This window comes from Oryctolagus cuniculus, chromosome 2, assembly GCF_964237555.1.
Source record: "Oryctolagus cuniculus chromosome 2, mOryCun1.1, whole genome shotgun sequence".
Lineage (NCBI taxonomy): Eukaryota > Metazoa > Chordata > Mammalia > Lagomorpha > Leporidae > Oryctolagus > Oryctolagus cuniculus.
The window spans coordinates 109,453,279-109,473,132 of NC_091433.1; the positions used below are offsets into that span (position 1 = coordinate 109,453,279).

The 19,854-nt window shown below is 50.5% G+C and overlaps 1 protein-coding gene across 6 annotated transcripts in view; it reads left to right on the plus strand.

Annotated features, from left to right (window-relative positions):
* Window positions 1–16,027: 16,027 nt before the first annotated feature.
* Window positions 16,028–19,854, plus strand: part of CRACDL (CRACD like) — a 135,203-nt gene continuing 131,376 nt past the window's right edge. Inside the window, exon 1 of one of the 6 annotated variants that reach the window (XM_017339740.3) lies at window positions 16,028–16,168. The gene's annotated coding sequence lies outside the window, so the exon portion shown is untranslated. The other 5 variants (XM_070068743.1, XM_070068741.1, XM_070068739.1 and 2 more) reach the window with 5 other exon arrangements.

A 19,854-nucleotide genomic window follows, 5' to 3' on the forward strand; every position in this document is an offset into this window, starting at 1 on the left:
GGGGGAGAGACTTGAACACTTGTTTCTCAGGATGCCCATCATGCCTTGTCACGCCACTGCTAACCGGGTCGGTGGTGGTTTTATTCTTCAGGGGGCATGGAGCTGGTAAAGGATCTCTTCACTGGGTATCACTTTGAGAAGGGAGGGCTCAGCAGGCTGTTTTTAAAGTGAGTCAGAGTATGAAGCATAAAACCGTTTCGCCTCTGAGATTTTTCTTTCCAATGACTTTCCTTTTGTAAAGATATTATGTGTAGGTAAGGACATTGGAAGTTCGAAAAGTTCATGGAAAATGGAGATGCCAGGTAAGTTTATTTTGGTGCAAAAAGTTTTAGAAATCCATGCATGGGCTGGTGCCGTGGCTCACTAGGCTAATCCTCCGCCTGTGGCGCTGGCACCCCAGGTTCTAGTCCTGGTCGGGGCGCCGGATTCTGTCCTGGTTGCCCCTTTTCCATGCCAGCTCTCTGCTGTGGCCCGGGAAGGCAGTGGAGGATGGCCCAGGTCCTTGGGCCCTGCACCTGCATGGGAGACCAGGAGGAAGCACCTGGCTCCTGGCTTGGGATCGGTGCAGCTTCAGCTGTAGCGGCCATTTTGGGGGTGAACCAATGGAAGGAAGACCTTCCTCTCTGTCTCTGTCTCTCACTGTCTAACTCTGCCTGCCAAAAAAAAAAAAAAAAAAAAAAATGAAGAAGAAGAAGGAGGAAGAAAGGGAAGAAAGAAATCCATTCATTGTTTTCCACAATGCATATTTTCCATGCGCTTTTTGAAGACTCATATATGCACAGATTAGGAAAGATAAGAGTGATCGTGTGAGGAGAGAACCAGCCAGAAATTCAGAACAACTCATTAGACATTAAAAATTAAAACTTTGGGATGGGATGGGATGGAAGATAATAAGTTCTTTTCACACAGCTGTTCCATACAGTGCAACTGTCTGCAAAAATAGGAATAGATCACACAGCAATTCAACTACAAGCTAAAGCCATAGTCTTGCTTGGGTTTATAACTTTTGAAGTCTTTAAAACTGGACTAATCATCAAAGACCTTTTCGTGAATAGGCCAAGGAAGAAAAGCCTAATTTGTTTTTAAGTGCTTTAAACTACTGTCTGGCCCGCAGGTGGCAGATAGGCTGTGTGGGAGTACACCCAGTTGTTTGCAGTCCATCTTAACAGGTGAGCCCACTGGAGAGAGAAGACACTAGATTTGCCTTGGTTTCCTGTTGCTCACATAGATTCCCAGGTCACTTAGTTTAACTGCTGGGTAAAGATGTGGTTAAAGCACCATTCCCGAAGGAGAAAGCATGGGAAGTTTGTCTGCAAGTCCCCTTTGAGACTTACAAAAAAGTTCAGCCTCTCCTCTGCCGCTCTTTCACAGGGGTCTCGTTCAGAGAGACCTGCTCTCCTAAAGTTTCTATTTTGCTCAAATTCTCAAGTGGGTATTTACATTCAGAGTCTAGTTGAGGCAGTGCAGGTACAACTGGTCTGGCCAGGCACAGCCTGTGGAGGCTTGCAGAGTGTCCCACCCCCTGCCTCCCCCACTGACCACACCCGCCCCGCCTCCTTCTGAGTCTTGTGTATTCATTTTCTAAGGATGTCATAACGAAGTACGACCACAAGCAAGTGTTTTCAAACCACAGAAACGTGCCGTCTCACGGTTCTGGAGGCTGCAGGTCCAAGGTCAAGGTGTTGGTAGGTCTGGCAGCTTCTGAGGGCCGTGAGGGGGATGTGTGGGTTTGCTGGCAATCTTCAGCATCCCCCGCCTCCTAGATCCATCACCCAGACCTCTGCCTTCACGCTCACAATGCATTCTCCCTCTGGGTGGGACTGTTCAAATATCCCCTTTTTACAAAGACACCAGTCACATGGGATTAGGGGCCTACTCTACTCCAGTATGACCTAATCCTAACTAATTGTATCTGCAGTAATCCCTCTTCAAATAAGGTCAACTTGGAGGAATTGGGGGTTAGGGCTTCCGCAAACAAACCTTGTAGGGGAGGGGGACAAATTCAACCGTGGCTACGGTGGGTGTAGAGGATGCGTAATCCAGGAAAAGCTTAGGCCCGCTGTGAAGGTGTGACCCTTCGTGGATCTTCCCTGAGCGAGCTGTGTGACCCCCACAAAACTCTCCCTTGGCCCAGAGCTTGAGTGGCCCCTATCAGGATGAGACCTGGGGTGGTTCAGCGTCCACGTCCTTGGTCATCCGTTGTTCGGCCTTGTGGACGGTCTTCCTGGGCGCGGCAGCCTCACACTCAGCAGAGCCTAGATTCCTGGAGTTCTTTCCCCCAGGACTCTCTCCTTTCCAGAACTCTGCCCTGCACATTCCAGCCCTTCAGCCTCCCTGAATTCCCATCTCCATTTCCTTAACTCAGCGAGACTCCAGACTCTGGATTCCTTCTGCCTGCCCACGCAGTCTAGAAATCACCCTCAGGCAGGAAGCCAAGGTGAGCTTGGGATCCAGCTTCAGCTGTTTCTTGTTTTCCTCAGGGCTCGCTGCCGGTAGCCCAAGGTCCCTAGTCATTGCATATCGTTTTCTCCAGTGTTCTAATTGTTCAGCCCTTCTTATACCATTGTACCCAGAGGCAGAAGTTCGGAAGACAGTATTAAAAATCTCTTCTGTTTTACTTAATTGACTTGAAAGGCAGGCCTACAGAGATACGATTTCGATATATCCATTTGTTCATTCTTCAAATGCCTACAATAGTCAGGGCTGGGCCAGATTAAAGCCAGGAGCTGAAACTCAAGCCCGGTCTCCCATGTGGGTAGCAGGGACCCATCACCTGCTGCCACCCAGGTGTGCATTGGCAGGAAGCTGGAATCTAAAGCAGAGGCAGGCTGGAGCCCAGGCACTCCAACATGTGATGCTGGCATCCCTAATGGCGACATAACCACTGCGCCAAATGCCCACCCTCTTCTATTTTTAAAACAGCTACACAGTCACCTGAGTTGGTATAAATTCTGCAGCTTTAACTGTCTTCAGCATGTCGAACGCTGAGTTGTGCTATGGGTGCACCAAGGCTTAGCTAAAAGGACTGCAGAGCCCTCTTCCCCACAGGCTCACAAGGGCTCCCTAATGACATTGATCACGGGCCTCATCCAGACAGCGCATTTGCGTACCAGCAAGCAGGAATACACTAGTTGGCTAAATCTGTTCTCAGGTCACATGGGGAATATAAGCTACAGGAGACAAGTGTGTGGCATCCCGAAGCTTCAGGCCATCCTAGAAAAAATGTGGGAGTTGGCTCTGCCGTTTGTAGCGCACGTTGCTCACTGGTTTTGCTGTTATGCCCCACAGGCTAAAAAGAAATATATTCCCATTTCTACCATACCTTTGAGTTCAGAACTATCAAACTATCTTACTTAACTCAAGGATCAGAGGAGAGGCAACTTCTGAGTGGCTGCGGGTGAGGCTTCCCAGGCGGGTCTCAGTCCTGGCTTCGCCGCTCAGCCCCTTGACCTTTGGCAAGTATGCTCTGAGGTTCCTAATTCCTGGAATGGAGATAATATTTATCTCATAGGTGCCTGTGGGTGTTACCCAGGAGCACATGTCTGCTTGCAGCTGGCTCATGCAAAGGCAGCTGGGCTTGCTTCAATAAGCAGTGTCAGGGAAACGCTAACAGCCCACCCGACAGCTCCTCCTCCAGTGCCCTGTCCTAGGCTTTTTCCCAACAGGCATGCATTATCAAGGGCCTTTTTTAAAAGGATTTTACAAGGTTTTACATATCTATCGAAGATAGAGTCTGGAGAACATCAAGCGGGAATATGCCATTTACCCTTTAGAAAAGGATTGGTTTACAAACATGGTGGCTGACTAGTGGATGGGCATATTTGAATGAAGACTAGGGCGCGGGCAAAAAATGGGGTCTTGCTTCCAAAAAGAGGGCCTAGCACATCTGCAATACCATCTTTGAGCTGCAAGTGCATTCAAGACAAACTTCACCCCCATCATAGTCACCACCCCCCGTGCAATTGAGCGTAGAATCAACACTAATCGGACCATAAGCAACCAGGGACAGATACACAGGTGTTGAACACTTCCACGCATACGGGAAGTAGGCCAAGACTCCTAGGCATTTAGAATGGGAGGCGATAACAGTGGCGAAATGATCACCAGTTGTCTTGAGGTCTGTCAGCGATGCCATCCCATTTCTTTTCAGCAAGTCTCCGAGTCTGCCTAAGGCCTCATAGGCACAGGCAGACAGCGCCTATGACATTGCTCCTATTTTTCCATGGAAACAATGAAGAAATTATTCCACATCCTACTTTCACTCCAAACCCTATTTTTAGTGCTACCATTTGCTATAGAAACATTTTCTGCCTTCTTTCACCTTCATGTCCTAGCATTTCACTGCCAGCGACGAGGAGCTGCTCCAGTGAGAGTGTGTGCGCTTTGGGTACACAAAACAACTGCTTTCTGTACCTGTTCATAACTCAGCCACAAATAAGGAGCTGCCCAAATATTGACCATTACAAAATCTTTGTGATAAAAAAAAAAGAATCCCTACATTTCTCTTTTAAATTTACAATCTGCTTCCCCTGCCAATGAATAAGACTGTCACTAGTGTGTCCTCCCAAGAAGATAAGTTGTCTGGCAAAATGTCGCTGGGGCTGCCAAGGCTCAGGGAGCTGTCCAGTCAGACTGAGGTGGGCGGCTGCGTGTGGGGGACTAGCGCCCCCTCCCCTGGGTGCAGCTGTAAGGTGCAGCTCGGCCATGGACCCGTAACCCTGGGCCAGTCGCTCTCCCGCCCTGAACATGAGACTGAAGAACAAGATCTCTTAGATCCTGGGCAGCTTCCAAGTCTGCATTCCAGTCACGTAGCACATCCTGCTGAGGAGGGCCCCATCTAAATGAAAATGAACGGCACTGGGTACCCCGGATCTCAGCGGAGCGCTCATTGGCAGAGATGATCACTCTTGTTCACTGCCTTACATTTCTACTCCCACATTTGTTCTCCTTGCTTCTAAATTAGTCAGTGTAAAGACTTTTACAAGATTAGCTGGTTTAAAGCCACATTTGCAAAAGGAGCTATGTGGGCCAGCACATAAATCAGATAACAGGCTGCTTCTCTCTCCCTGCCCGAAAGAAAAGCAGTGGTTTAGACTTTTTCTTTATAGCATAATTAAAGTCCTCATTCCTCTTATTTAAAATATTATGCCATATAAACTCAAAGTAGGCCCCTTAGGGCACTGTTCCAAAATAATCTTTCAGATTCATCCACAGTCCATGGTACTGACTACATCCTTGGACGAGCAAGTCACAAGTAGCATCAGAGGAAATGAAGGGTTATGCATGAAAGTGCAGAACGTTCTGGCAAATGATATTATTACTGTTAAAGACCAACAGAACTCTGATTTTTAGGTCACCTAACTTTTCTAACGTTTTTGTTTCTTTGTTTAATTGAAAGGCAAAGTGACAGAGAGAGAGATCTTGTATCTGTTAGTTTGCTCCCCAAATGGCTATTATAGCCCAGTCTGGGCCATTCTGAAGCCAAGAGCCAGAAACTCCATATGGGTCTCCTACCTGAGTGATGTGAACCCAAGTACTTGAATCATCACTGTTGCTACCCAGGTGCAGCAGCAAGAAGGTGGATCTGAAGCAGAGGTGGCAGGCTGGCGCCGTGGTTAATCCTCTGCCTGCGGCGCCCGCATCCCATATGGGCGCCAGGTTCTAGTCTCGGTTGCTCCCCTTCCAGTCCAGCTCTCTGTTGTGGCTAGGGAAGGCAGTGGAGGATGGCCCAAATGTTTGGGCTCCTGCACCCGCATGGGAGACCAGGAAGAAGCACCTGGCTCCTGGCTTTGGATCGGCATATCACCGGCCATAGCGGCCATTTGAGGAGTGAACCAGCAGAAGGAAGACCTTTCTCTCTCTCTCTCTCACTAACTCTGTCAAATAAAAAAAAAAAAAAAAAGAGAGAGAGAGAGAGAAGCAGAGGTGGGACTGGATCCTAGGCACTCCCATATGGGATGCAGGCATCCGAAGTGGCGGCTTAACCTGCTGCACCATATTGCCTATCCCAGAACACATTTTTTTAAAAATCAGGGAAAAATTAACTTAAAAAATCTTATAAAATATGGGCATGTTGAGACCGAAAATGTTTTTGTTTTAGCAAAGGATGTAATTGATTGACGTTATTGAAGGTTTTATAAACTGTGGGAAGATATTTAAATGACTGAACAAGGCCCCAAAGTCTCAGACTGTCAGTGTTTTCTTTTTATTAATAAAGGGCGATATCTCTATGAGCCTTAGGTGAGAGTCTGAACCCCTTTAGAGCAGTTTGAATTATAACCTCCATTTATTGGTGTGTGTGTGAATTTATTTTATTTGAGAGACAGAGACAGACCGAATCCCTGATTCAGTGATTCATCCACTGATTTGCTTTCCAAATGCCTGGAATAGCCAGGGTTGGGCCAGGCCGAAACCAGGAGCCCAGAATTCAATAGGGTCGCTCAGGTGGATTGGCATGGATCCAAGTACCTGACCATCACTGCTGCCTCCCAGGATGCACACGAGGACCAAGCTGGATCGAGAGTGGAGCAGGGACGTGTCGCCAGGCCCTCTGATACGGAACGCAGGCATCCCAATCAGCGTCTTCGTTGTTAAGCCAAATACCCACCCTGACGACCTCCATGGAAGACAGGAAGTTTTTTCATCCAGGCGTTGGCCACCCTGTGTCTGCTGGGCCTCTGCTTAGACTGTGCCCGTGCATAGCGCTGGGAAGTGGGTTTTCCAGCAATAGGATCAGGCTCACCTTTTAGAAATCTGCAAATGTTTCCTATCGCTGTGGTGACACACTACCACCAACAAACCACCACAAGCTTTGTCACCAGGTGACACAAATCCATCATCTCATGATTTTGTCCGTCAAAATCCTGGTCTGGGGCCCACAGGGTGGAAACAGAGGAGCCTGCAGGACTGCCGGGGAGGAGTCACTTCCTTGCGTCTCTGCGTTGTAGGGGCTGCCCCTTCCTTGGCTGTGCGCCCTCCTCCACCCCCAGTCGGCGGTACGGGGCAGACCCTTCTCTCACCCTCGGCTGGCTGGTCCTGCCACTCTCCCTCCCCCACTGGAAACACCTTGTGACCATTGGGGCATCACCGAGATCGTTCCAGAAACTCCCTGCCCCCAGTTGCCGGCAGCTGATTGGCGGGCTTATTTCTGCGCTGGTAACCTTAACTTTCTCTGCAGCAGGAAGTGAAGCCACGTGTTCAGAGAACGTCGTGGCCACCGGGAGTACACGCGAGACAGCGGTGAGGGCCGGTTCTGCTGGGAGGAATGGGAAAAGGAGCTGCCGGTGACAAGCGGAAGTGCGTGGAGTTGTGGCATTTGGGATCTAGAACCTTAGAAACCTTCATACTCTGTGTCTCAGAGCCTTAAACTCAGGAATTCCTCCCTGGGCTTTCCTAAGGAAATAAATACTGGCAAATAAATGCAGACAGATTGCGTACACAGATATTTGCAAAAGAACATGTATTGTAGGGCCGGCGCTGTGGCATAACAGGTAAAGCCACCGCTTGCAGTGCCGGTATCCCATATAGGTGCCGGTTCTAGTCCTGGCTGCTCCGCTTCCGATCCAGTTCTCTGCTATGGCCTGGGAAAGCAGTGGAAGATGGCCCAAGTCCTTGGGCCCCTGCATCCCAGGGAGTGAACCAGCGTAACTCTGCCTTTCAAATAAACTAAGTACATCTTAAAAAAAAATTATGCATTACCTTCAAATTGGAAACAGCACAGAAGGGTGAAAATACAAATCATGATATGCTCACATAATGGAATATTTGCCCATTATTAAAAATTTATGCCTATGAAGTCATTAATACAAGTATCACATGGGATGGTACTTGTATTAAAAAGTGGATGAAAAGTCAGGATACAAAATTATACATTTGGCTTAATTTCAACTATGTAGAAGACACTTGAACTTGTAGGCAAGCTCAAATGCCTCTTTATTTATTTATTTATTTATTTTTTGACAGGCAGAGTGGACAGTGAGAGAGAGAGAGACAGAGAGAAAGGTCTTCCTTTGCCGTTGGTTCACCCTCCAATGGCCGCTGCGGCCAGTGCACTGCGCTGATCCGATGGCAGGAGCCAGGTACTTCTCCTGGTCTCCCATGGGGTGCAGGGCCCAAGCACTTGGGCCATCCTCCACTGCACTCCCTGGCCACAGCAGAGAGCTGGCCTGGAAGAGGGGCAACCAGGACAGAATCCGGTGCCCTGACCGGGACTAGAACCTGGTGTGCCAGCGCCGCGAGGCAGAGGATTAGCCTAGTGAGCCGCGGCACCGGCCTCAAATGCCTCTTTTATAAAAAAGGAAAACTGGGAAAAACCAAAGTGGCAGTGGAGATTCCATTGGGGTTGGAATCATGCATGTTCTCTCTTATTTTATGTACCATCCTATTTGCCTTTTCAGAGCAGGGTTAAAAGTAGTAAGGCTCAAGTGAGGTTGAAGACTACATTTTCGTGGTTTTACTCTGCATGGTTTTGTGAGTTTTCCTGGCGGCATGAAAAGGCCTGGCTGTAGGGATGGAGGAGGCTGGGGCTGAAAAGGCGAGTCACAGACAGGGAGAAGTTTGTGCATTCTCTCTCTCTCTCTCTCTCTCTCTCTCTCTCTCCTTTCCTCCTCTCCATATGTATGTATGTGTATATGTATGCATGCACACACAGACCTAAATACATATATGCAAAAACATATTTCTGGCAAAGGAATCAGACCTAGAAGATATAAGAGCTCCTATCAATATATAAGAAAAAGTCCAGCACCTGTTGTGGTACAGCAGGTTAAACCATTGCTGGCAAAGCCAGCCTCCCCTACCAGAGTGCTGATTTGAGTTCCAGCTGCTCTGCTTCCGATTCAGCTCCCTGCTAGTGTTCCTGGGAAGGCAGCAGAAGATGACCCAAGTGCTTGGGTTCTTGTAGCCACATAAGAGACCCACATGGAGTTCCTGACTCCTGGCTTTAGCCTGGTCCAGATGTAGCTGTTGTGGCCATTTGGGGAATAAACCGGTGGATGGAAGATATCCCTCTGTCTCTCCCTTTCTCTCTGTTGCTCTTCCTTTCAAATCCATAAATAATTAAAATTTTTAATGTAAAATATCCAGTAAAAGAGGATATCACAGTAGCTAACGAAAAGATGCTCAGTAGTTATGAGATAAATGAAAAGTAAAACCATAGTCAGATACCGCTACAACACCTACTGGAAGCACTAAAAAACAGCAGTACATTTAAAAGTAAAACTTCTACATGAATGGTGGCAATTTAAATTAGTTCAACCACTCCAGGAAGATGTCAGTACTAAAGCTACACACACCTATGCACCGTGTCCCAGAATTCTGCTCTTGGGAATACTAGCAAAACTGAGGGCTTAGGCCTACCAGAAAAAATTCATGGGGAACAGTCATAGCAGATTTATCATAATTACCCAAACCTGGAACCAATGCAAACACTAAAGAAAACTAGCAGGGGTAAATTGTGGTACATCCATATGAGGGAATACTATACAGCATTGTGAGGGAATGAACTGCTACACACAACATGGATGAATCTCACAAGCATAATATTGAAGAACAGAAGTCAGATACAAAAGAAAACATACTGTATCAGTCCGTGTATGTCTATCTATTTACTGAACACCAAGCAAATTTAATCTGTGGTGATAGAGATTGGAAGAGTGGTTAGCCTGGGACTGTCAGTGACTGCAGAAGGCCACAGGAAAGCATCCTGTGTTGTGAGAAATGTCCTCGATGTTGATGTGGACAATAGTTGTCTGGGAATGATCATATGTAAAAATTGACACTAAGCATTTCAGCTGTGTGTTCTTTAGGTCAGGTATACCTCAGAAAACAAAAACCAAACCAACCCTTCCATTCAAACAGACCACAACAAATGCTGCCAAGATTTACCCAACCCTGAAATGGTAAGATTTTATGAAACTTATCATCCCTGATAAATTTCTAACAAAACTACAGCCTCCCAGCCAACATTAGGCCAGAACTACTGAGTATTCTTACCTCACTATGTTTTGGGGTGGCTAGGTCAAGATGTCATCAGCTGTTTGGGTCCAGGTTCTTGTCTCCAATGCAAGAAGGAATTCAAGAATGAGATATAGGTAAAGCAAGGGAAGATGTATTTGCAGGCAAAATGAAAGTACACACCCAGGAGCTACACCCAGTAAGGTTCAAGGCCATCCCTTCACATGATTTGCAGGCATGCAGGGTGGAGTTTGGGTAGCAAAGCTTTCCTTGCTCTCTTATGGAGATCCCGGAAGTGTCATGATGTCAGGTGCATTATGGGAGCAGGAGTGTCAGCCATGGTAATTTTATTGTAATGGCATTATAATTAGCTAAAAGTCATCATGGAGAAGTGGTTGGCATCCAGTTGGTTACTTTGGGCCAGTGCCAGCTATGAGCGGCAATTCCTTGGAAGCTGTGGTTTCCCACTGCACGGGAAGGTTTGGGTGGTGCTGGTGGGGCTGTAGGGCAGGAGGGACTGCGGAGCGGAGCTGGTGACCTCAACTCCTCCTTGCTAGCTGCCTCTTGCCTACATCAAGGAAGCCTGCAACTCTTTGCTAAATATCAGCAAACTGGCCATAGAATTTCCTAAACACCAGTAAACATAAAAATATACTGTTTAGGTTAAAAAATATAGAATGCTTTGAACTTGTTCTGACATAAAACCTACTTAGTTTTTAATCTGCCATCTGCCTTACAGAAATGTCATAGAGGTTTATGAGAAAACATTCAGGACCTCTGAAATAAAGATGTGATATAGACGCGAGGCCTCAGGGCTGTTACCGTTACCTTGAAAATAGTTCATCACTAGGTAGAGCCAACATGCATACTGCAACTTATTTGTGGGGGCAAAAAGGTACCTGCTTGGATTTCATGGTGACAGATGATGCCGTGTACATAACAGGCAAGCAAGTAGGAAACATAAAAGAAATAGGTGCGGAATGCCTAAGTGATAATAGAATTTCTTAGTCTCCGAACAAAGCATCGACATCAAATGATGAGGATAAAACTCAGGTGAAAAAATGAGATTATGATGTACCCCCTTTCAAATCTGGAACAATTAAGCCTAACATGCAGAAAATACTTAGAAATCCTACATGGAAGTTGAGAGCTTGAAGTCATAGGTGGGGTGTGACAGCCTCAGTGTGAGTGAGGAAACATTCCACCAATTCCTGAATTTCAGGGAGTTCCCTCCCAAAAGTTCAAACGGGAATCTCTGGAAGCAACTGCCATAATATCTTATGTACAGCAGTTCCTCAATGACTGGTAATTGATCCTAATTCTATCTGAGTATTAGAAAGACTCGCATCGTGGGTTGTAACCTTGGAGGAAGTGGGTGCAAGTCAGCCTTGTCTGAAATGTCAGAGGTGAGGAAATACCATCTCACATGAAGCGTCAGGAATCCTGTTGCAGGACTGGAGTGGGTGAGGGGTTTTGAGAGTCCATGGTTGGGAATGTTGGTTTTCTCTGCAGAATGAAGCAAATCCATGTGTTCGGAAGAGGATACAGTGGCCACCGGAGCACAGGAGCACGGTAGCAGGGAGGGTTGGTTTTGCTGTGGGGAACCGGAGGAAGAGCTACCTAGGGACGGATGAGAGTGTGTCCAGCTGTGTCATTCAGTCTTTGGAAGCTTCAATGCTTCGTACTCTGTGTCTTGGAGCCGGAGGTTCCTCCACACCCACCCCACTCATCAAATCTCCCCTAAAGAAACTCATGAAGGCAGACAAATTATGTGATAGACATTGTCAAAGAATTTTGTATAATATCCTCAAATGGGAGACAAGGCTGTGAAGAATTTTTTTTTAAATCCAAAGAACAGAATAGTAGCTATGTATCAAAAATGTTTACCTGTGAAAACTTTACTATCACATGGGAAGGTATTTGTGTTATAAAGTAGTTGTGGGGCAAAAGGGGGAACCAGGATTCAAAATTGTGATTTGGCTCAATCTCAACTCGAGAGAAGACATTTGAACGGGCTTACCAGATCAATCACCTGGAAGGAAAAACAATCCAATGGCATCGATTGCCTGTGATGAGATTCTGAGCGGTCTTGCGTCTTTCTTATGGCATGTGCCACCCCATTGTTTACCTGAGCATGATTAAAGCTAATAAGACCTGAGGAAGGTTGCAGACTACACTTTGTGGTTTCCATCTGCGGGCCTCTATGAGCTTCCTTGGCAGCATGGAAAGACCTGGTGGTAGGAACAGAGGAGGCCCATGTTGGGTGGAGTTTCCAGCAGGATTATGGCAGGAGACCAAGAATGGAGGGCACCAGGGGTACCGGTAAGAGAGCCCTGCGGTGATGACCATGAGGGTCAGTGCTAGGAAGAGCAAGGCTGAGGAAGGATGACTTCTGAGACAAGAGGAGATCCCTACAAGAGCAAATGGAACTTGTGGGGCCAGCATTTAGGTAGCAGATTAAGCTCTGCTTATGCTACTGGTATCCCATATGAGAGCACTGGTTCGTGTCCCTGCTGCTCTTCTTCTTTCTGCTAATGCATCTGGCAAGGCAGTGGAAGATGACCCAAGTGCTTGGGCCCCTGCCATTCATGTCGGAAGCTCTAAGATGCAATTCCTGGCTGCTGGCTTTGGTTTAGCCCAGCTCTCTGGGTTGCAGCTATTTGGAGAGTGAATCAGTAGATGGAAGTGCTCTCTCTCTCTCTCTCTCTGCCTTTCAAGTAACTAAATAAATAAACTCTTAAAACAGACACTGCTGTTTCACACATTGGAGGCAGAACAGCTCAGCATCGTGACAGGTCATGGTAGAAACTTATTGATTCATAGATATTTATCAAGCAGCTGCCATGCACCAGCACCGTGCTGGAGGCTGGATATACCACAGTAATGCAGGAAACCGATGCAGTCTGCTGGAGGCTGTGCCCTGGTGGAAGAATCCAGGAGAAATCCCAAAGATAGTATGTGTCCTAAGGAAAAGTAAAAGTGCTATGGGGAAATACAGGTCAGGACAAAAGATCAAAGGAAGTGACACGTGAGCTAAGACCTGAGAGATGAGAAGGCACTAGCTAGGGGCAAGGCAGTTTCAGATGAAGGGTGGTGGGAAAGCACTCCAGGGGAGGAGGCAAAGACCCCCCAAGGCCAGACAGGGCTCTAGGTGTTCCCGGAACAGGAAGCAGGCTAGTGGGGTAGGAGTGCGGTGAGCAGAGAGCATAGTGAGAGGGGGCCGAGAAAGGGGCAGGGAACAGAGGAATCTCTCAAAGGATCTGGCTTGTGTCCTCCTGCATGGTCCCCAGGGAAGGGTTTTCAAAGAGGGAGATGAGGGGATCCAATCCATATTGCTGGTGTAGGATCCAGGGAGGGAGGGATCCTATAGCACTGAGATCTGGGTACTGCTGGGTGGTCGGCACCTGGAGGGTCCCTCACAGGTAGGAGCCAGGTGACCATGGCAATGAGGCAGCTGAAGCCAACATGTGGGCAAAGGCCTGTCGTCATGGGAGGAGGGTATCTTTTCTTCCTGGTTGGTTCCTGGCAGGCCTGTAGCTCCAATCCTTTACCTCGGTAAGGATGCCTGGGCCTGTAGGGTTTGGATTTTCTGAACCCAAGTGAAGACAAGCAGGTTGAGTGCTATGAGGACCCCGGCTGAGTTCTGGGACGAACAGCATTCTGAGGAAGCCTGTTCTCACTGCCAGCCGGGTTAGGGAGCCTGGTGCCTTCATTCATGCGGAGCCTCTGGTGGGAGTTAATGAGGCGTCAGGAGGAGAGAGACGGATGTCTAGTTAGGTCTTGTGATGATGATGGTGGTGGTGCTGGGAATAATTGAGTGACGAAGGAAACATAAATATTTTAATGGGTTGTAAATATTGAAAGAGTAAGTAGCCCTGCTTTCTGGTGTCCCAGAGGGTACATCACCCTGAGTGCTGGAAGCGCTAATTCTTTTTCTTCTTTTTTTTTTTTTTTTTTCCCCCTAAGCTGAAAGCCAGCCTCATTTTTTTCAGAGGACTTCAATTTTCAGAAAGGCAGCCCTGCTCAGGATTAAGAGTGGAGATTGTGGGTTCAAACCCTGGCTCTGCCTCTTGTTACCTACACGACCTTAGGCATGGTCCTTGTTCTTTCTGTGCAGTCTCTTCGCCCACAGCATGGAGACAACATCAAGGTCTCACCTGTACACTGTGGTAATGGCAACTCTTCTCTCAGGGTTTACATGAGTGACCATTAAGTGGCTTAGAACACATGCCTGGTATTGATAAAAATGTGATCCCAGGTGAGATGTAGTATATTCAGATGTAGCATAGCCTTCTTCTGTTTGGCTTGTCACTGAGGTCCCCCTTCCATGGATGTAGGTTTTATTGAGGGCTAGCTGAGGGAGGCTTCCTGGAATCCCAGGGAAGCAGCCAGCCCTACGCTCCCAGCTTTGCGGTGGTCTGCGTCAGATGCCTTTGACCTCGCAGCAGAACCTTGCTTGAACAGCTTAGCCTTTTCTCAATGCAGCTTAGAGGATTGCTCCAAGAGGCTTTAGGAGAGAATAAGCTTCCTTGATTGCCACTTGGTAGAACCCTGGGAACCAGAATTCTTGGAAGGTGAGCGTCCCGGGGGTGGGGTGGGGGGGCATTTTTTTTCCTTTCCAGAGAGACTCAGAGACAGACAGCTCTCATCTGCTGGTTCATGGCCAGGGCCGGGAACCAGGTAGCCAATCCAGGTCTCCCAGTTGGGTGGCAGGGACCCAACTACTAGGATCACCACTACCGCCTCCCAGGTCTGCCTTAGCAGAAAGCTGGAATAAGGAGCTACAGCCGGGCATGCAAGCCAGACACCCCAATACGAGAGTCGGGCATCCTAGCTGGCATCTTACCCGCTGGCCCCAAACACCCACCCCCTTTCCCACATTTGAAAAGTGCGAAGGTGTTTGCTCTGCAGGCTCCAGATAACTTTCCATTTTCCTAACCTGTGCACAAAGTTCCCTGCCACTTTCTATTTTGGGTGTTGACACCATGTTCCCAGCCTTAGCTAATCATCAAGAACCTTGGTTTTTGTCCTCTGAAAACCTGCAGGAACTTCAAAGCCACCCACAGTACACACAAATAAAGCCAGGGGCTTAAGACATTCTGGAAACAAGGTTCTTTAGGTAGAAAGGCAATCCATGGAATCAATAAATATTCAGCAGTTACAACAACAACAAAAATACATGTGATTTTGAATAGCAGGGGACAGAGGCTCAAGGTGGGATATAAATTTGCCTGCAGTTGTTCAGTTTGGTTTGAAAATTTTGAAGCAAAGCACACACACACACACCCCTGACAAATTCATTGTCTCTGCTTGTCATGAGTCACTTGTCCATTGTGAATGCGGGTCGTTAATTTGGGGGCTGCCGAGACCCACAATTTATTTTTGTTCCGTTCATACAGGAAAAGGGGGCTACGGGTGTGGAGGCGGTGGGGGCTGAACAGTTTACACCAAAGGGTATCACAGCTCTACAAAGGAAACTTCCTTTTCTATGTCGCAAAGTGGGCTCTGCGTGCAACCTCTCCTCCGACTCCGCCGCGGAGGGCTGCGGGGACGCCGGGCTTTCCGGCTCGTGCCAGCCGTCAGACCCACCGCGCCACGGGGCGTGGGGTGCGAGCCCCCACGTCGCGGCGCTTGCTGGCCCGGCGGCTCCTTCCAGGGGCCCCGAGGTATCCCCGTCGGAGGTCCGCACCCTTGCAGCGGGGCGCCGGGGCTTGCGCGGGGGGGTTTCCCGCCGCGGCCGTGGTCCCCAGGGCTCCCTTGCAGCGGGGGCGGCGGGGCTGTGGGATCTGCAGACCACAGCTGCAGGGCAAGACCTGTACTGGTTTGCCCGCGACACCCACGTGTGCTAAGACGGTCTCCCGCCGCGGCCCGGCCCCGTGTTGAAGAAGGGAAGCTACAAAGCGGAGCGGGCGAGGCTGGGGAGCCATCGGCAGCCTTTCTTCCCACACTTGCCCGTGTCACAACAATGATTCACCTCACGACGGGGCGGCAGCTTCCCTAATTAGCCCGGAGACGTTGAGGACCCACACGGTTATAAAAAAAAAAGTATATATATAAAAAAACTTTTTTATTCAAATGCACCTTCCCCTCCCACGCGCCGGCCCCGGGGCCCGCGAGCCGCCAGCTCTGCGAGGCGGATCCCGAGCGCCTCAGGCCCCACTGGTGACCCGGAAGGTGGAAGCTGGAGCCGGCGTCCCAGCCTCCGTCCCCGAAGGTGCGTGCACAGGTGTCCCCCGAGCGCGGGTCCCCTCACCGCCCGCCCGTGGCGGGGCGGGGGTTCTCCCGGCTCAGGTAACGGCGGCCAGGCCCCGAGCCCCGACAGCGCCGCCGAGTGGGCGGCCCGCGCCGCCGCGGCCGTGTCCCCCGCGGGGCCGCCCAGGCCGCGAACGCCGTCCCTCACGCGGCCGCGGCCCGAGTCGGCCCGGCGGCGGCAGCGCGCCGCGGGGGAGGTGCGCGCGGCGTCCGGCGAGCGGAGCGGCGTCCGCCCCCGCCGAGCTGAGCGGAGCCGAGCGGAGCCGAGCGGAGCCGGCGCGCCGGGCTTGGAAGAGCTGCGAGCGCGCGCGCCGAGCGCAGAGCTGAGCGGAGCCGAGCCGGCCGCGGGAGGGTCGTGTCCACGCCGGCGTCCCGGACCCGCGCTGGGTGGAGGCCAAGCGGCCACCTGCTGCGTCGCGTCGCCGAGCGCTGGGGCTGCGGGCAGGGGTGGGTCAGACTCGCACCAAGGCCTGAGCAGCCCCCGGCCCGCCGCACCCCGCGGACGGCGCCCTTCCCTGCGAGTCCGGATCCCGCTCCTGTGCCAGGTACCCCCGGATGGCTGGAAATCGCGTGGCCCCAAGGCGTGAGTGGGTGAAAGACCGGGGCGGCGAGGGCAGAGCCCACGAGGCCAGGAGCCCTTGGTCCTCGAAGCGGCGCCACCCTCGCGGCCGTCGCCTCGGGCAGTCCGGGGCCGTGGGGCGGACGGGAGGCAGACGCGCGCGTGCAAGCGCCCAAAGTTTCCCTTTGCTCACTTTGCTGGACTTAACTTAGCGTTGCGAGGCGAAGCCCAGCCTTTTACGCGCTGATGAAACCGATCGGGGCCGGCGGTCTTGCTGGGCTTCGATGGTGAGCGTTTGTCCCTAAGAGCCATTGCAGGGGGAGATAGTGGACTGATTCGCTAAGTGCTTCGCTTATGCGTCAGGGAATGGTTTGTTGAACAGGTTTTTTTAGGCTTGGATGACAACCCACCATCGGAGATCCTGACTTGGATCTAAGAAATGGTCAAATTCCTATTCAACAAATATTTGTGGAATCTCCGCTTTCTAACAGGCTGGGCTCTAACAGTAACGCGTGATCAGAGCCTAAAGGAGTTACTCAAATGAGTGAGCTTTTGGCTTTGGGAATGCAAGTGAAAAAGGAATCCCACGGTATGGATGGGTCTCGCACCTGAGCACAGGCCGGCAGCTGGCACCCTGGCACTGCTGAACACTAAAGAAAAAAAAAAAATTTTTGTTTTTGAACGCTAAATTTTGAGCCAGAAAAAAATCCGAGCGGGAAGACAAGCAGATCCCTTCTTAGAGCCTGCACACCTCCTTGGGGTTACAGAAACACAGGACCACGTATGGGGTCAAGTCTGGCCCTGGGTGTTCTTCCTGGCGTTCGGCTGGGCAGGTGCGGGGTGATGAAGCGTTGTGGTCACCTTAGGAGCCACTGGAGACAGAGCCAAAGACAGCACCCTGGGGTGCCATTGGGGTCCCTGTGTCCTGGTGGACAGAGCTGAGCTGGGCTGGTTTCCAGGCCCTGCCCAGGTGCTGTGCTGAGCCACCTTGGAGCCTGAAGCCGGAGGGAGCATCAGGAATAGCAATTCTGTCTTCATTTCAGATCGTGGCATTTTGCACCACTCATGGAATTTTGTGTTAATTTTAACGTTTTAAAATGCTGCATGAAAACCTGTCCCTTAGTGAGTTTTTGAAATCCCCTTAAACCATGTGCCCTGGGCAAAGTGCCTCACTTGCCTTTCTCTAAGTCTGGATTTGCTCTGCGAGTTGAGTCTCTCAACCTCTGCAAGCATCCGTGTCCTTGTCTTTGAAATGAAGTGTGCCAGCCAGGGGATGTTGCCCGGCTTGCACACCGCCGTGGGCTGCTGCACGGGGCAGGCTCATGGGGCATGCTCGAGGCGGCTCCCCACTTGTATTGCTACTCAGCTTGGTCGTTCTGGGGGAGTTTCCAGATCTTGCTAAGCCTCAGTTTGCCGTGGTGCTATGGTCTCAGTGTTTGTGTCCTCTCATAGTTCATGTGTGGAAACGCTCCAGGTGACCGGATTTGGAGGTCGGGGCTTGGAGAATGGAATTAGTGCCCTATAAAAGAGGCCCAAGGGAGGTGGGTTGCCCCTCTCACTATGCAGGACAAAGGCACCACCAGCGTGGGTGATCTTCGTAACCTCCGGAGCCGTGGAAACAAGTTTGTATTGCTTAGCAACCACCTAGTCTGGGGCATTTTGTTATAGCAGCTTGCATGGGCAAAGACAGGTGTTCTCAGGCTTAAATGAGAGAGAGAATGTGTGTGAAGGTGGCTGGAGGGCAAATTGTCCACCATGGCCCAGTGGGCCTGGGTTGGCGTGGTGGTTGTAGCCCCAGGCTTTTCCTCTGTGCCACGTGGTGCCCACGTCTATACGTACTGCTCATGTTGCAAGTGGAGCCTGCAGAAGTGTTTCAGACAGGCTAGAGATGTTTTCTGACCAGGGTTGATTGTGGAGGGGTGCGAGGGCTGTGTAAGTGACCCTAATTTTGCCACCTCAAGCTGCTTCGGTTCCCTTTTTGGTGTAGCTCCGGTCCAGGCTCATGGGTGGCTCCTCTTGAGCCAGCCTTACATTACCGTTTTTCAGTCACTGCCTACTTAAAGCAGCTTGGCCCCGAGAATGGCTCTCAGCCCCTCCAGGGCACCCCCAGAGGCTCCTTCTCTCGTGGGTGGTCTGTGGGCACCAGGAGAAGGCTGCAGTTGCCTCCAGGCATGCATGGGTGGCGTCTTATTGATCCTCTGGTCTTCTCGCTGTCCTACAGTGATCCCTGGCTCACAACACACACACACACGCACACGCACACGCACACTGAGCTTCCTTCTCATGTGTCTGCTGCATAGTGTCCAGCTGGGTGTCCCTGGAGTGAGTCAGAGCTGGCAGCCTGTGGCCCTGCATTGGCCCCGAGGCATGTCCCATGGTTCTGAAGTTTCTGCCGGGCCGGGTCCCTGCTGGGCACCCGAGAACCTGTCCAGCTGGTGCTGAGTGAGCCGCGCTGGCCACCGTTTCTGCTCTGCTGAGCATCTCTCCCAGGCGTGGCCCACAGGAAGCAGGACAAGAACGCCCTCAGCCTCCCAGGGCCTTTTATTCTCTTATTGCTCCGCCTCCTCCAGGCAAGGGGCAAGAGGGGGATGGGGTCGATGGAGTTCCTCCAGGCTCGCTGCCTTGGGGGGGGGGGAGGCGAGCGGGAGTGGCCTCAGGTTGTAATTCTGCCCTCTGTGTTCAGTGTGGCTCAGGGTGGTGCTCCAGGCTCACACCCCAGGCTTTGCTGTCAGTGTGTGGACAAAACCTAAAAATGCTTTCATGTGAGAGGAACAAGTTCTGCAGCATAGTAGGTGGCTACAGTTAATACTAATTTATTGTTTTATTCGCTCACTTATTTTATATAGTTGAAAGGGCAACAGAGTGGGAGAGAGAGAGAGAGAGAGATCTTCCATCCCCCAGTTCACTCTCCAAATGCCCACCACAGGTGGGGCTGGGCCATGCTGAAGCCAGCAACCTGGAGCTCTATCTGGATCTCCCCTGTGGGTGACAGGGACCCAAGCACCTGAGCCATCAGCTGCTGCTTCCCACAGTTCACGTCGGCAGGAAGCTGGAAAGGAAGCAGAGAGCTAGAGCTCTAACCAGACACT